Source organism: Gopherus evgoodei, chromosome 6, assembly GCF_007399415.2.
Source record: "Gopherus evgoodei ecotype Sinaloan lineage chromosome 6, rGopEvg1_v1.p, whole genome shotgun sequence".
Taxonomy (NCBI): Eukaryota; Metazoa; Chordata; order Testudines; family Testudinidae; genus Gopherus; species Gopherus evgoodei.
This window is the reverse complement of record NC_044327.1, coordinates 74810578-74827112: the sequence shown is the minus strand read 5'-3', so window position 1 is coordinate 74827112 and position 16535 is coordinate 74810578. Positions and strand designations below refer to the sequence as shown.

At 38.7% G+C, this 16535-nt stretch overlaps 1 protein-coding gene and 1 long non-coding RNA gene across 2 annotated transcripts in view; one reads left to right on the top strand and one right to left on the bottom strand.

The window, feature by feature from the left end:
* PCSK1 (proprotein convertase subtilisin/kexin type 1) overlaps positions 1-12447 on the bottom strand; it is a 53584-nt gene extending 41137 nt beyond the window's left edge. Inside the window, exon 1 of the mRNA XM_030567374.1 lies at positions 12381-12447. The gene's annotated coding sequence lies outside the window, so the exon portion shown is untranslated. The remainder of the gene's footprint in view (positions 1-12380) is intronic.
* LOC115653757 overlaps positions 1-16535 on the top strand; it is a 131560-nt gene that overhangs the window by 83823 nt on the left and 31202 nt on the right. The gene's annotated exons all lie outside the window — the stretch shown is intronic.

Sequence of the window (16535 nt, the reverse complement as noted above, 5' to 3'; positions counted from 1 at the left end):
CTTTGGGTGATTACTGCAATTAAGAAAGGTCTGCACAGTGCAAAGCTAACAATGCAACAAAAAACTCCTTAAGGTAGCAGTCCAGGAAAATGAAGACATTATATTCCAACAGAAGCAGTGAGTGCTGATAATACCAAGGGCTGAATATACTGAACTGGCTAGTGTCAGTAACTATACAGTAGGTCTGATTATGACAGGCACTAAAAACCTACAGCCTCCATTGACTTTGCTGAGATATATAGGTGCTTAGCACCACTCAGAATCAAGCCCTGTTTATTTGTTAATTCTGAATGGTCTCACGTAGAAGTGATTTATGTTTTGCACTTGAAGAATGTTATAATGGAGAGCATGTCATCACCATGACTACTTGAGAAAATAGAAATATTTGAAGCTACCAAGGTGAAATACTAATTCCAGATCGTATGAACACAGAGCAGCCAACTATCTTTTTTCTATATTGAATTTTTCTTACAAAATCTTAATAGTTACAATCAGAAAATACATCTTCCATATGTCTTACAGATGATAATAGTACTCCCTTTCCAACTCTGAAAGAGCTACATTCTCTCTCCCCCCATCCCCTCTGCACCCTAAGAAACTCAGTTTCCAGTCATTCAAATGGGCAGATTTTCAAATTGTGCCCACATCACTGGAGCATACATCTGTGGTTTGATGTCACATATACATATTCCTGTTTTATTTTCTGAAGAGGCAGAAAATAAATAATCAGTGAATGAGAAATAGTGTCATCGATTGTAGGTTTCTAATTGAAAGGAAGAAATGAAGGTTGCCAAATTACAAGAAGCCATAGTTTAACCAGATGATCCATAAAAGTATGGAAAATAAAATAAACTCATTAATAAACATTATTGGCTTGAGTTTAACTCCAAGTACAAAAATCTCAAAAAAGTATGTGCATCTCTGTATATTATGTGAGATTCAACCCTTTATGGAAGAAGCCTGAACAAGACCCCCTATGAACCATTTCAATAATCTTAAAATATGGCTTATATGCTCCATAGGGCCTTCTATGGGATCGCAACATTGGAACAAATTTCATCTGAGAATGGTAATGTATTCTATATATTGATGCACTTTATGCTCTCTTTCTTGAGGTGCTCACTACAATTGGTGACGCACACTATAGACGGTGGGCCAAATTCATTGCTAGTGTCATGGAGCTCAACTCCATTGACATCAGTGAAGTTGCACCTGTTTACACTAGCAGCAAATTTGATCCATATGCTTTCCCATTCAAGATATCACTCAAAAACACCAGTCAAAACCTGCCACAAATGTTAGGTCTGGCAGATCCAGAAGCCTGCAAACCCCTATCAATGGCAGCCTGTCATCTATCAAAGATGCTGATTACAAGATAATAAACACATTTAAGACACAGCAGCAAAGCAGTGAGACTTGTCAGAATGAGAAACCAGTCATTAATAATCAAAACACCTTGGAGGAAAGTCCAAAGAGATCAGTGAAATTCCCTCATCTTTGTATAATTTGGAGAACACTACCACAATATGGGCTAATCATACTTATGTAACTTTCATAATGAAAACCGACGCCAAGTAGAACGCCTGCATTTTATGTTTTGGGGTGGGAGAAATACTGTTTGTAAGGAACAATCATGCGCATATCAACATTTCTTTGTGAAACAGTCATAAAGTGGAATACATAGGGCAAATTCGGTCCTGGTGTAACTTCATACATTTGAGTCAATTGCGTATGTAGAATGGAACTCTGCATTTTTATTTGCTCACATGGGCCTTATTTCATTAATAAGAATCCACTAAGCTAAAATATTCTTTCCTCCTAGATAAACTGTTAGCAACCTTGTTGGTAAGCAAGAGAAGATTTATTCATAAAGAGACAATGGACCACATCCTTGGGGGCATTACTGATCCTTTGCACTGTATCACATGTAATTTGACAGCAAAAGTTGGTTGCACGGATCAGACAGACACATACAGCCAACATAGAGGCTTGGACACCACACGCCTTCCTTGCTTTTAATGCAGTAGAGAGGGGGTTAATAATTTTTTTTTTTGGTCAGATGACAAATGTTACTGGTTTAGTTGTTTGGACAGTTGTAACCGTTACAAGCTCTCATAACTCAGCACCTAGTGGCATGCACTGAGCAACACCAGGGTAGTGCAAGTTGGAGCTTTATGCCAGTATTGTTCAATACCTCTGATTTGCACGCTGAGCATTTAGGTAGTTTCCTAATGAGCTAGATCTCTAGGTTAGAGCCTGAAGCTTTTCTGGTCTTTTCAACATTGTCCTGTCTGAATATCTTAAACCAGATGACAGATTCACTGTAAAAAAGTACAGTATTATAAAAAGATAAACTCTGTAGTTCTTGTCACTGATTCTACAAAGCAAATATGATATCTTAGAAGAGCTAAGAAGAGCTAAATGGTTCAAAAGAAAAACATGACTTTCTACTGGAAAGTTTTAAAATGGCCATTGGTATCTATAGTATTTTTATTGATTTCAGAGTGCAAATATAGAATGTTAATACCAATTAACAGATAAGCAGGATTTTTCCTACCAGATGTTACACTTAGTCTTAATTTGCTAAGTCAAATCAAGAAATTAAACGACTACAGTGGCAAAAAACATAATTTGGTGGCTCAAAATTTGTGTGCTCATTTAGTTTAATTATTTCAATATTAAAAGGGCCATTCTGCTTAGATTTAATTTGGCTCTATACCAAAGCACACTCTTAAACCCCACTCTTTATAATCAGTACTATTTCTTTTTGTGCTGGAGCTAACACTACAAAGTAATTGAAGGCTAATATAAAAGAAGCCATATGTGTAGGCAATCACAGAGAATATAGGAAACACCTGTTTTTACTTCAATTACTGCCTGCAGACTAATAGTGCATGTTTATTTTAGGGCATTAAATTTGCTTGTGTAATAGTGCATGACACATTTTCAGTTCTCCTGCAGATGAACACTGAGGATGTCTAACAGTATCTGAATAAATGAAACACAAACATGCCCTCCCAGCCACACATGCAATTGAATATGGGCCTAATGACACCACACATTACCCACTGCATACGAGCAGGAAGCAGTTGGTGAACAACCTTAATCTTTCCATTCTTAGCAACCTGTAGACTTTTGTTTATTTAAAGTCTCAAGTTAATTCAACCAAAAGGTATGGAAAATGCACTGGCAGGACTGTGTAAAACACAAAGGGAACTGATGAGCAGCAGTGACTTTATTGTGAGGAAGGAACAAAGCCAAAAGAAGGTATGGTTTGATTTCTAGACACTAGACCATTGCTGGTCTCATGATTAATAACAGAGCTCATTAAAAAAAATGGGAAAATGTGAAAAATATGGTAATTTTCATGTTCTTTCCATTGCATAGGATTTGAAATGATCTCATTTTTTTATTTTTTTTGTAATAGCTATTAATATTTTAATTTAAATGTCATATTGTATGTATCAACATCATTTATGAACATTTTTAAATTTCAATACCTTTAATTATGGTTTTAAAAATTATTTTGATAAATAACTGATTAAATGCTGATTAGAAATCTAGCAGAAAACTTCATGTTGGATTCAAAATGATGATCTCAACCATTTTTAATGAAAAATTTCATATTTTAAAAAAGGCAATTTTGATGCAAAATATTTGAAGAAGCCAAATAAATAAATAATACTTCTTATATAGTGCTTTCCACTCATATATTTAGTAGTAAGATCTTCTTAACCCCCACATAAAGGATAAGCAATATGTAAAGGAAGAAGGAAGAGGGAGGGAGAAAAAACAAATGGAAAACAACTACACTTTGAGAGAAAAGTGAAAGGAAATGAAAAAAAAAAGTTACCAAAAAGTAAACAAAATGTTATTAACCATTTCAAGGATGTCTTCAATTTAAATAAATAAAAATATCAATGAAAAATGAAAAATTTCATTTTAATTTTATTGCAAAGATGTTCAATGGATAAAGGGCATTTTTCAATGAAAAAAAATAATTTCAAAATATTTCCGCCAGGTCTAATACAAACCTGTCAGATCTGTACAGATACAGGGGAACATGAATGAGTTATCTTATGCAGATTGTTTTTACTACAGTACTGCAATCATCACATGGTAGTTCTGCTGTACTCCAATCATTACATGGTAGCACCCAGTCACCTATAACAACCCTTTACTTGTCATCATGCTAAGGGTGGCTGGACATGTTAATTTTCTCATTCAGTGGATGGAGTGAAGCTTGAATGTATTTCACTTCTATTTCCTATGATGTTGCTGTGTTTTCCATCTAGCTAAGCTCTTATATCATGCCTATGACTATTATATCTGACCACCATTTTGGTAGCTCCGTTTCAATAAGTCTGAGGACTTGTTCATAGTAGAGCTGCACCAGTTTAACTATATGTGGATGATTTAAAGGTGTGAATTTAAACCAATTTATTTGAACTGGAGCAAACTCCTGTGTGGACATTCTAATTTTGGTTTAAACTGAGCTTATTTTGGCATAGTTTATGATGATTAGAAACAGGTTTATACTAAACCAAAACAGGGCCAGCTCCTGGTTTTTTGCTGCCCCAAGCAAAAAAACAAACAAACAAAACCTCTGATAGCGCAACTGCCACACCTGGAATTGTGCACATGCTTGGTTTGCTGGTGCCTAGAGTTGGCCCTGAACCAAAACAAGCCACAGAAAACTGAAATAAGGGTATGTCTACACTACCCGCCAGATCGGCATGCAGCAATCTAGTCTAGACGCGATAAATCAATCCCTGAACACTCTCCCATCTACTCCTGTACTCCACTGCCGCAAGAGGCACAGGTGGAGTCAATGGGGGAGCGGCAGCAGTTGACTCACTGCGGGGAAGACACCATGGTAGGTCAATCTAAGAACATAGACTTCAGCTATGTTATTCATGTAAATGAAGTTGCGTAACATAGATTGATCCACCTCCCCTTCCAACTCCAGTGTAGACCAGGCCTTAGAGTGTCCACACAGGAGTTTGCACTGGTATAGCTAAACCTGTATATAGGCAAGGCCTGCATGTGAACTTCACTCCTCTGCAGGATGGTATTTTCATCTCCATATATTATCCAAATTGTACTGTTAAGTAACACTTAGCAACATATAGCCTTCAATGAGTATACGTGCACTTTAATCTAAAAAGTCAAATGCTGATTTATATCAAATGATTAAAACCCATTTTGAAAATTACAGTAGTTTGAACTACTGAAGCGTAACTGACTATTGAAGCACAGATTTTAAACACTTCTTGAGATAAGGTTTCAGCATTGGTAACCAATTATAGTTCTAAGAAAGCTATTCATGACAACTAGATTTGCTGATTAGATATGCCAGATTATGCACAATAGATTACACTTCAGTGAGCACTACTGGTGATGCATGTAAATAGGAAGTATTTTTACTGTGGCTTTTTTGTTGTGTAATAAGCAAGGTAATATTTTTGCAAACTAGGCTTTTTTTTTGTTCTCAGCATTCAGTACTAACACTACAGAACTTTTCTACAGCAGTCCTTATAGGCTGGCATCCAGCCCCCAGCCTGGTTTATAACTGATACTTCAGGGGAAAAAGAAAAAAACCCATAATGTACTTGGTCAATTGTGCAATAATGTAAAATGAGGGAAGGGAGAAATTTCTTCTTGATTCCTGTGGTAAGCAGTTTGTATCTTCACTATTGAATTATTACTTAATATTTGTATTGAAACAGTGTCCAGAGGCTCCAGTCTGGACCAGGGCCCCACTGCACAAGGCAGTGTTGTTGTGCAGAGACCTATACTCTAAATTGTCCAATGTGACAAAAGTCCAACTCAACCTGTTACATAAAATAATTTATAAAAGTCAGCAACAGTTAAAGACAAAAAGACTGAATTAGTCTAAACAAGAATGCCTGCTGATACCATCCAAAGACTGTTATAAGATCATGACTTGTAAACAAAGGAGAATGGAATCAGAAATTAATGGACCAAAATTGGTATGTTCAAAGTTCGGCCTATCTGAACAAAATAATGAGGGAATGGGCTATTTCACCTCTTACCCACTTTTGGAGCCTTTAAAAAAGAGACTTTGGTGAGAGGATCAAACGGTGGAGGATAGATGGACTGAAAGGAGAAAGCTTTACAATCCACAATGTGGATGTCAGCATTTATCTCCATGACCATCTTTGGTACTAAATCCCACACCATGATTGCAGGATGTTTGAAAAAGTATATCCTTTTATTACTTTAAAATGTACCTGCATTAAATATCACTGCCTGACTCATTCTGATACTGCATTATGAGGTAGCATAAAAGAGAGGGAATGATCAGTTTCCTTTTCAGATTAAATACAGTATCTCAGTTAACACCCTTATAATTCATCTTTTTCATGCTAAATAATCCTAGATTTTATTCTCTCCCATCATATGAATTGCTGCAGTACCTCTAGCTATCTTCATGGAAAAGATCCAGAGAAGAACAATCTTAGCTATATAGCATCTTTCTTGAGGTAAACCATCAAAAGCACAGCACAGTTCTCTGAGGGTCTGATCCTAAAAGGCAAACAAAATGGAACACAGTTCCCTACAGGATCAATCTCTCTATTCCAATGGAAGTTGAAGGCACTTGACCCCTTCCTGGATGCTGATGCTCAGCTCTTGGCAAAATCATACCTGCCAGGGAACTCATTCAACTGCAACATGCATGGAAAACAAACACAAAGGCTAAACAACGTCAAAACACATTGATTTAAAACTTCATACAAATGTTTGTGAACAATCTTTTCAGTATTCTTCTAGCAATAGCCACCACTACATTAACTAACTATCCCTAGAACCTCTTCCAGAAGATGTGCTTCTGATAATGTTGCTGCCATATCTGGAAATATACCAATGAAAATATTCCCCTTTCCTTGAAAATATATACAGCTGTTTAATAAACTCTCTCCTATCTGAAATAGGCTATGATGGACTGTGTGTTTCTCTAGGCTGATTTCCACCCACTATCTCTTTTGCATTTTGTTCAACAAAAAGAGAATGTTTGCTGTCTGTGATATGTTTGAACAGGACTCCATATACAGGTTTAGTTAGTTAAATTAAAGGACGACGCCTAATTCAGATACAAGAAGGCTCTTATATTTAATGTCTCACTGATAAAATAGTCTAGTTTTGCATTTTAAGGTCTGAATCTCCAAAAATCAATTTAATCACATTTCCATGAATAATTTTTGCTGTTTTTTGACAAGAAGAGCAACACAGCAGCTTTCAGTTTCCTTTGTATTTTTATATAATCACTATGAAGTCATGTTGCTAGGCAGAAACAAAAATCAATATAGAAGTCAAGCCATATCAGTTCATCTCTGAATCACTGTGGACATTTTGCTTTCTCCTCTCCTCTTTTTTTTTTTTTAATGACTCTTCCCTACTAAAATGTGAGTATAGCAAATCTAGCTCAATGCCATTTACATTACTTACAATATATTGCATTCCACATTCATTTCTCTATTATCATATGTTTAGTTCCTGCATATATTACATGAATAAGAGTATGCAGTGTTGTCGTAGACATGTTGGTCCTGGGATATTAAAGAGACAATGCAGGTGAGTTAATATCTTTCATTGGACCAACTTTTGTTGGTGAGAGAGAGAGAGAAACTTTTGAGCTTACATAGAGATGAAGAAGAGCTCTGTGTAAGCTTGAAAGCTTGTCTCTCTCCTGAATAGTAGTTAGGGTGATCAGATAGAAAGTATGAAAAATCGGGACGGGGGGTGAAGAGTAATAGGTTCCTGTACAAGAAAAAGCTCCAAATATCGGGACTGTCCCTATAAAATCAGGACATCTGGTCACCCTAATAGTAGTGTTATTTGGGAGAAAATTATACAGGCAACCTCCAGTCTTAACTGAGCAATTCAAAGTATCTCCAGTCATACTGCATACAATTCTGCTTCACCTTTAGTCGAAAGCTCCTTCCACTAAGCAATCAACTTTTGTAGACTCTTTAGTGGTAACCTAAAGGGAAACCATTATCTTTGAAAATCACATTGCCATCTAAAACTGTGTACCAGTTACTGTTGTAAGAACTGCATAAAATATAAGCAAAAGAGATTATAGCAAATATTTTTCTCTGGTTTTCATTTTGTTTACCAAGTGCATTTGACAGCATTTTGTGAATAGGAAATTTTCCTGTTGATGGGAAGTCACATTTCCTGTCTCATGCACTAAAGCAGGAAGACATCATTCTCTTGTACAGATCTTGGGAAGCTCTTGTGCACTTTCTTCTCTAGGCCCCGCATGAAAGCCTTCAGCAGTAACAGTAGCAGCAAAACTGAACCTGAAGAGGCAGCAGGGAAATGTGCACAAAGAGGAAAGGGGAATCATGTCTGGCACTCATCCAAAAAAACCTTGATTTTTAAAATCTCAGATTTTGGCATTTGGATAGTTTCAGAACATTCAAGTTGTCAGTGCCCCTTTAGAACAGATTCCATTGTTTTATATTGCCATCCATATGTAAAGCAACTCCATAGAATCTCACTGTAAAGTATGGGCAATAGAAAAGATCAAATTAGATATATAGATACTGAAATAGCTACACTTATATCTACACTCAAAATCCTTGCCAACTTGTGGTATAATTTCTAGAACCACCTCTGGTGCCTGAGACAGCTTTACTTTTGAGAATAACATCGCAGAGCCAATAAATTACTGCTTTTTGCACTGTAATGTTGTTCTGGTGGTACTCTCTTCCAGAATTGGCATTTCATAGATTGGCTTCAGAAAGCAGGCTATGTAAGGGGCAGGAGTATGCAAATGCTAGTCCTTCCTACAGGTTGAAGGGCATCTTTCCCTTTAGAGATCCCAAACTCACCTCTGAATACTAACAACGTCTCCAGATAAAATTTAGCATCATATAATTTCACAGGTTCTCCTTTGCTTGCAGCAAAGGCTGTTATCGTGGTTACAGAAAAAATCAGGAATCAGGAAGATCCTTCGTGGGATTTTGAGCTGAGCACATTTTGACTTCTGAGTAGTAATTTAATCTCCCCACTTCTCAGTCAAACTGGAAACTTTGGTATAAAAGTGGGATCTGGCTGAGGCCCAATGGTTTAGATTTAAATCGAGGCTTGGAGTTCTAATCCTCTCTTGGCGTCCAGCTTCCTCTTCCCTCCCGTAGTTATCAATGCCCTTCCTTCCACTGACCCTCCAATATTTCCTTGGGTCACTTCCAATTCCCCAACCACCTCCGCTCTGCCACACCACATACACACCTTTAAAGATCCACTCACAGGGCTCAGATAATACAGGAAAAATCTGTGGTACAGGTGAGTGTTGAACCCGGGTCTCTGGCTAGCATTCTAATCACTGGACCATTCTTCCTCTTCATCAGATGAAGAAGAAAAGGGACATTAGGAATGCTTTTGAATATCTGACATGTAGCTACAGAATCTGAATTGCATAATGTTCGTCCTCTTTGTAATGGGATATTTGGTTTTCATGTACACCTCTGTAAGAACATCACACACGCACACACACACACAGAAAAGAACCCACATCTACCCGATACATTTTCTACTACCATACCAGCCACTCCTTGCAAAAGGCAGGTTTATTTTTTAAAACTGAATTCCTTCCCAGTACTTGTGGAAAAAAAATATAACCTTGTTATATACAGCAGTCTCAATACCCAAGACAGAAATAGGTAGCAGGTGATGCAGCAGATCTAGCACAGTTCAGTTTCATTGGATTAAAACAATGATTAATTCATGAGCTTTATGCCTAAAAGTTATTTTAGAGGCAGCATGAGCACTGATTGGAAATTCCCAAATAGATACCAGTGCATAGCAGAGTGAGTAAGTGCACACCCACAGGAGCACATATTTGTTTGCACTATCACACTACATATGACATGTACTTAACCAAGGCTTTGGAGACTGGAGTGGGTGGTTAAAAATAAGCAGCTGAGCCCAGAACAACAAGTCATTATTTTGACTTGTGAACGTTTCACATCAAAGGAGAGATCTAAAAACAGAGAAATAGGAAGTCCATGAAAACAGCTCTGTGAGTAGAGAAATAGCATTCAGAGACAGCAAATTTGTATGAGCTTTTTCCTCTTTGAAACAGAAGGGAGTCGGAGGCCCTTAATTGCACTAGGAACAGGGCAAAGTGCCAGAGATATTCAAATGAACATGCAAGGATTCAGCTCCATGGTCTCTATTGTTTGCCCTACCCTGCCCTTATATATATGCATACATGCATGCGCAGAGAGCGCTGTGTGCGATTTTCTGTGCAGCTGATTGAGTACTTTGGTTATAGTCTCACAAAATGATTGTTGTAACCCCCCAGCCTTACTGTTGCTGTCCAATCAAACAGTGGCCTTCCTTCCTCTGCTTTCTAGTAGGCCCAGTTCCACCTCCTTGGAGATTTCTGGGGACACTGGGTGGCTCCTTCTCCAGCTTTCTTTTTCTGCAGGCCAAGAAGTCTGGACACTGCTCCTCAAAATCCACATAGTTGGACCAGTGGAAAATGGAGCCTTTCTTGCATGTTTAGGTTCCATAACACCAATGAACAGATCCTACAGAGTTCAATACCTGTAATCTCATGAACTTGAACCTACAATGGTGATGAAGCTCTAGATATAAATCTTATTACTACAGCTAGCAGGGATTCTCCTTTAGCTCAAGAGTTTGGAACAGAAGGAGGCTATCATAAAATCTATGGAGCTATGGTATGCAGTATAGCTGGTCACCGTGATATCTATTCAGCCAAAAATCCTTACACTACACATTTTGGAGATGTGCAACTTTCTTTGGAGTACAGGCTGTTGTCTTGTCATAATGGTAGCCTTTTCCTTCATCTCCTCCTTAAATGAAGAGATTTAGTAAGAGGCAGTGAGTCAGGTTAAAGATATTGGTATCACATCAGGCTCTTGCCTTCCAAGGGAAAGCCATGCTTAATATGTAGGGTTTTTTAGTTGTGCAGCGGAGCTCTTCTATATCTGTGATATGCTCATAACAGCATATTTTGAATGCAGTAGAATATTTGTTCATTGGTTGGAATGATCATATGTCGTTCTCTGTATTCCTTCCATTGGCTTCCAAGTGCCTGACAGAGGGTTAGTGCTGTTGTTTTTTAATGTAGGCTTATGCTCTATTTGAGACCTCTACGCTACACTTTGCCCTGCTAAGTACCTCAGCTCAGAGACCACCTCATTTTAGGAATCTGACTGTTACATCTTAGGTCAACAGGCGATTACTCCTTTTCTGTGATAAGGGCTTAGAGAGTGAACTACATTTCTCTTTGATAGTCACCACAGTCAATTCCTCTCCAGTTACAAAGAACACCTTCAGACTTTTTATTTCCAAGGTATTTTTTACTATCAGCCATGTATTTATTACCCTCCTTTCTTCTACATTCATTCATTTGAAATTTTAATGAGGATGGTGGGAGGGGGGATCTTAATCATGTTTTCACTGAATTTTAATTTTGTTGTGATGCTCTGTGGCTTCCAGAGCACTTTTGTGAAGAGAAAACCTTTATCATTAAAATGATTATTTTCCAGGCTGACTTAGAGATTAGTGTTAGACTGGCTTTGCATACAGCAGTTTGTCAATGTCCAGCCCTGGCACTAGGCTTCCTCTATCTTTTGACTTGTGCAAATAAACAACACCTCTGATATTACCAAAAAAATGGAAATCCCCAAACCTGCCAGCAGTAAAAGAATGATTAGAAGAAATCTCACAGTGTTGCATAAGTGAAAGCAAAAGATTTCCATCACACTTTTGAAGCCACTTGGGCACGCTTCAGGGTTTGCATTAGAAAAACCAAGCTATGAACCATGAACCTGTTATTCACAAATATGGCAGAACACTTTGAAAGCTGTGAAGAACATAGATGGGTACAAATAGTCCTAATTCATTTTTTTCAGTGGGAATTTTGCTAAACTTTTTGCAGTTAGACAGAGACTCTGTTCTTATTAAATGGAACATTTCCCATCTTGTCTGAGCAACTTACACTTTCAGGTCTCTAGAGCAATGCATCTAAAAACTATATTGATAACTGTATTTATAGTTCTGTAAAAACATAATACCTTGGCCTAGTCTTGCAGCCTTTACGAAAGCGAAATTCCCACAAAAGTCACTGGGAGCTTTGCCTGAGTAAGAAATGTAGAATTGGGCCTCTCACTTATTATACTCTCAGAAGACCAGAGAGCAAAAAGAATTAAAGGAGGCAAAGCTGATCTAAAAGTTCTAAGAGTAACAATCTATAACTATTCCGACTGCAGGTCCATCTCTGCATTCCTTCGCTTTTGAATGAGAGTTTTGGGTATCTGAAGAATGCAGAAGCTGGTTCTATGTCTTCATTTTCCTTAGAAATAATATCCACTTACCTGAATATTCCACAATGAGGCAAGGGTGGCACTTAGACCTCCATTCAGTAAAGCACTTAAGGGCATGTTCTTAAGTGTTTTGTGAAAATAGGGCCTAACTTCTGGATAAAGAAAGGAAGGAAAATTATTTTGATTTACTGGAGTAAATAAAATAATGAAACAAAAAATATAATATATAATAGAAGTACATTCTAATACTTAAATATGTTTTCCTGAGATAGTAATAAGTAATAATTATAATACCTTTCTCTTTTATAGCACTTTACAAAGGAGGTTATTATCATTATCTCCATTTTACAACATGGGGCAACTGAGACACATGAGTGAGAACCCCCAGGTTACCCAATGGCAGAGTTGGGAATACAAGCCAGGACGTGTGAGTTCCAGCCCCATGCTCTCTTCAAATGTTGGTGTAAATTGTTTTTGAAGAGTGCTTTGTATCCCTGGGACTTAGTTTTAAATCAATTCCTGAGCACTGAGATAACTTATTTAAAATGTTGTTCATCCTTCTTTTTTTTTAATGCATTATAAGGCAATGCAAATTGGGAAGGTTGACGTGGATGAGATGATTTAACAGTAATCATTGATATTTAGCATTCTGCTAGCTCCCTTTTGCTCCAGAGCACTTTGCAAATATTAATATTAATTTTGTTGAATGCAAGTTCCATGTTTCTTTTGATTTAGGTAGACTTTTCCATCACTAACTTCTGTGATTCCCTGAAAACTTCTTTAGGGTTGCCAAAAAAATCCAAAAGCTGTTGTCTAATGCATGTGAGAGAGGAGGGGTACCCAGTGCCAGCATTCACTTTGAGGAAAGCACATGCACATCATTCCAGTGGGAAAATGAAAATGGATTAAATTACCCCTTAAAACGTATCCATTTGTGTAATAATTATGAGGGAAAATGTGATCCTGAAACGCAGGGACAAATTCTAAGAATTGCACTTGATTGAGATGGGAATTTGGCCCATTATATTTAAATATGTAGCATGCTAATTTAATTAGATAAGACGTGTGTGTGAATACCAAGGCTTGTACATTTCTAGATAAGGCAAGCCACCTTAATGACAGTTTTCTTTACTGTGTTATTCTCAGGGCCAAATTCTGATGCTCATGCACAGCCCAAATAATTGAGTCTGTGCACTGGAGAACTATGCAGGAGGTAGCAGAGATACCATACTCTTCCCTCATACCCATCAGGCAGGCTGCTAAAGCACTCACTCCTCATGGCAACTACCACAGCTTCAAGGCTACAGTACCATGTGTGACCTATTACATGGTCTACAAGTTTGGGCAAATGGATCCATATAACAGTGGCTCACCGATTATTTTACAATGGCTAGTGCTACAGAATGAGTCACACACACTGTGCTTTCTCGTGGAGACTTCTTATTTGTTCCTTCTTTGTTTCCTTTGATCGAAATGATAATCAAGATTAAATTCTTATGCTTTATGAAAGAACACAACACTGATGTAGCTGGGTGGGTTGCACTTAAGTTAATTTGTTAGGGAGAAAGAGGATAAGATGAGCCCATGAAAAAACATGAAATTAAGAAACAAAAAAACCCATAGACCAGTTTCTTATGTCAAAACATTTATGTTTTTTTATTTTCAGACCTTCCACTTAAACAAGTTGTTAGGTGTAGTGGTCTAAGTTCTACTGAAAACATTACTAATGTTTAGCCTGCAGTTTTTGGAAAAGCAAGGGGAATGCTGTATTTGCTGCTGCAGTATGCCAGTCAGGACTTTCTGATGACACTTTGCTATTGGAGTTTCCTTTTAGAGAGGAAAATTCTCTCATTTTCTCCCTCATTTTTACTCTGACACCAGATTGTCATGAAAAATTCAACACACATTCTCCTTTCTCCTGTGACCTTAAGAGAGAACATACAGAGCTCTGAGCTCTCCCTGGCATTTTCAACTAAGTCTTCCGCTCCAGACTGTCCACTGGCTTTTGTAACTAGCAATGATGTGTTTAAAATTTAAAAAAAAATATGACAGTTAGTGCTATGTGCTAATAGCTTTTAGAGAAATGCTCAGTGTTCAGCATATCTTATCCAATATTTGTTAAATATGTAACATTTCACCCCAGATCACCCAGATGTTGAGAGGTGTCACATTTTCATGGTAACAGTATCCGTATATCCCCTTCATCGTCCACCAAAGGCACCCACTTAAAGGTTTCTGGCTCCAAGCTGTCAACTCTCTTTGTCGCAGACCTGCAACTTACTCACTGCTGACCAGAGTTTATCCAGGCTGGATGGTTCCTGGTGTACATTGCGATATTCTCAGCAAGGCAGAGTGCATAAAGCTCGGCATCTGTGCTTTGCTTTCACATTGAAGGTTGCAAACAGTCACCACACACCTCTTCATAAGCAAACTTATTTTTAAGGTAAAAGTATTACACAGAAAACATTAAAAACAATACTAGTTTCTATACACATGCTAGGAGCTTGTCAGAGGTCACACATCAGTCTTAAGGGGACCTAATATGTCAATTCCTTCCAACCCTTCTGAAAGTATTGGGGTTCCCACTTAGGCAGAAGGTCCTGCCTGTTTGCTGGATCAGAAAGAAGGCCCCGAGTCAGTTTAAAATCCTTTATCCAAAAGTCCTTTCTTTGTCTCTTGGTCTCTGGAGAATCTAGTTTGAACTAGTACATGCAAACCTCTCCAGGAGGTGGTACCTCTCTGGGTGGGTTAGAACTGGCTGATTTGCCTTAACCACCACCCACCATTTTTAGTTTTTGGAGGAGCTGTGGTAGCCCTCCCCCATGTGGTAGAACAAAATCATACATAAGCCATTCCTTTAAAACAATGGGTCCCAAAGATACTGCGTGAGATAAACTTATTTGTCACCAGAGGAACTGGCCATATCCCTGTGGCCTTATGGGCTAACCCACAGATGTCAGCTCCATGGCAGACTGTCCTAGACATAAGAAAGTACAATTGCCACTGAAAGCCATAATGGGAGAAAAGTGCGTTCTGATAGGCCATAACTCCAGCTTCTATCAAGATAGCTTTTTGTATTGTACCTGTCACCACAGTATAACTAAGCCAATCCCCTCTCTCTCTCTGTCTCTCTCACACACACATATACCCCTTTCACCACAGTATCTGGGCCGAACCCTCCTCACCACATACACCCACCCCACCTTCTTTGGTATAACACAGCTACTAAAGCCTTTCTCAAACCTTTGTATTGGTGATTCCTTTCACACAGAAAGCCTCTGAGTGCAACCCCCCTTATAAATTAAAAACACTTATTTTTATATTTAGCACTATTATAAATGCTGGAGGCGAAGCAGGGTTTGGGTGGAGGCTGACAGCTCATGATCCCCCATGTAATATCCTCGTGACCCCTGAGGGGTCCCGACTCCCCAGTTTGAGAACCACTGTGCTAGAGTAACTCTCCTGTGAAACCCCAAGAGGGAAAATAGATGGATTCTTCCAAGTTTGTAGGTGACAAACTCTTTTTCTACCTTAAAGAAGACATGCATGTTAGTGGAAGGCATCCCTTAGCACTGGTCATGCGGCAATGGATGTGGAGGCCCTCATCCTGTGCAAACCATGAGAGAGTTATTAGAGAGGCTGCCCTATCCTCATTAGCAAACTCCTTGACAAAGGAGTTCTTGCCCTTCACAGGGGCGGCTCCAGGCACCAGGGCAGCAAGCGCGTAACTGGGACAGCAAGCCACAGGGGGCGGCCTGCTGGTCACTGTGAGGGCAGCGTGCCTGCGGGAGGTCCACCGGTCCCGTAGCTTCAGTGGCCAGGACCGGAGGTCCTCCTGTAGGCATTCCACCGAATCCACGTTAGCGGACCGTCCACAGGTGCACCACCGAAAGCCGCCTGCCTGCCATGCTTGAGGTGGCAAAAAACATAGAGCTGCTCCTGACCTTTCATCACCACTTTTCAGGAGTGAGTCTTCATCTCACTGTTTACTCCTGTCTTCTATCTGTCAGGATCACAGCTAGATGTATGTCAGAGAGATATCAATATATTTGGGTCAAACTCATTACCCTTTAAAAACTCTGCACTGACTCACTGACATGCAGAACAAGAACACAGTTTCCTGACGTGAGCACCTGTAGTCTGTTCGTTTTCACTATGCTGTTTTGTATCAGATCACAGCCAGGTCCCTCCAAAGAGTAGCTATAG